We start from the raw sequence: 1,256 nt of genomic DNA on the forward strand, positions 1-1,256 counted from the left end.
TTTTGTTGCGTTTGGGCTGCATACACCTCCACAGAACTCCCAGAGGCGGCAGCACCCACTATCAGGTCTGCAGAGTCGGTGGCTGAAGCTACAGTCTCTCCTGAGGTGGTGGTGCTCGCTGCTGTGTTCCCCGAAGCGATGGTGCCCGCTGCAGTTTCTCCAGAGCTGGTGGCACATGCTGCAGAACCTTCCGAAGCGGCGGTGCTCGCTTCAGCTCCTTGCGTGGTGGTGGCGCCTAGAAACGCACATTCCACCTGTCATGTCAGGGTCGAAGAAACCTTTGACGAACTCTCCCTGTATCCTGAGGGCACTACTCTAGAACCTCCAGAGGTGGCGGCATCCGCTGCAGAACCTCCAGAGGTGTTAGTAGTACCCACCTGTGAACTTCCTGCTCATCCTGTTCCAGCCAAGGAGGCCGTCTATGAACTCTCTGCTCATCCTGTTCCGGCCAAGGAGGCCATCTATGAACTCTCTGTCTGTTCTGTTCCGGCCAAGGAGGCCATCTATGAACTCTCTGCTCGTCCTGTTCCGGCCAAGGAGGCCGTCTATGAACTCTCTGTCTGTTCTGTCCCGGCCAAGGGGGACGTCAGTGAAAAATCTGCCTGTTCTGTTTCGGCCAAGGAGACCGTCGGGGAATCCTCATCCTGTCCTGTCACGGTTATGGAGGCCGTTTGTGAACTTTTGTCTTGTCCCGACCCAGCCAGGGAGGCTGCCCCTGATCGCTCAGTCTTGTCTATCAACCCCAATGTTCTGTCTGTGTTGTCTGTCTCTGCTCTCTCGTTGTTACAGTCTCCGCCATGGTCTCTACTGTCTGGTTCTGGTGGTCCTCTGTAACGTCTGTCATGAATTCGGTTCATGGACTTCCGTTAATTCACCACCAGATGTCACCCTTTCCATTACATTGACTCTCGCACTACACAAACTGTTGCATAGCACCCCGGACTACATTTCCCATCATTCTTTGCACACTGCCCTGATTGCACTCATTGCACACAGCTGTTTCTAATTACCTCATTCTCTATATAACACCCACTCTAACCACATTTCTCTGAGTATTGTTTAGCCTGTACCCCTTTCCGAGTCTCCGTGTTTTCCTTGTTTTTCCTTGCCTTGCCTGTTTTTGCGGTTTTTGATCTTTTCCTGTTTTCTTGGATTTCTCCCTCTCGTCTCGCCCCTGTGATTCTGTCTGCTTATCTGTGACCTACGCTAGCCCTGTGACTATTCTTGTGTTTTGCCCGCCATATACCTGTTTGCCA

The sequence above is a fragment of the Sinocyclocheilus grahami genome, unplaced genomic scaffold (genome assembly GCF_001515645.1).
Source record: "Sinocyclocheilus grahami isolate Dianchi unplaced genomic scaffold, SAMN03320097.WGS_v1.1 scaffold2320.1, whole genome shotgun sequence".
NCBI classification, from domain to species: domain Eukaryota; kingdom Metazoa; phylum Chordata; class Actinopteri; order Cypriniformes; family Cyprinidae; genus Sinocyclocheilus; species Sinocyclocheilus grahami.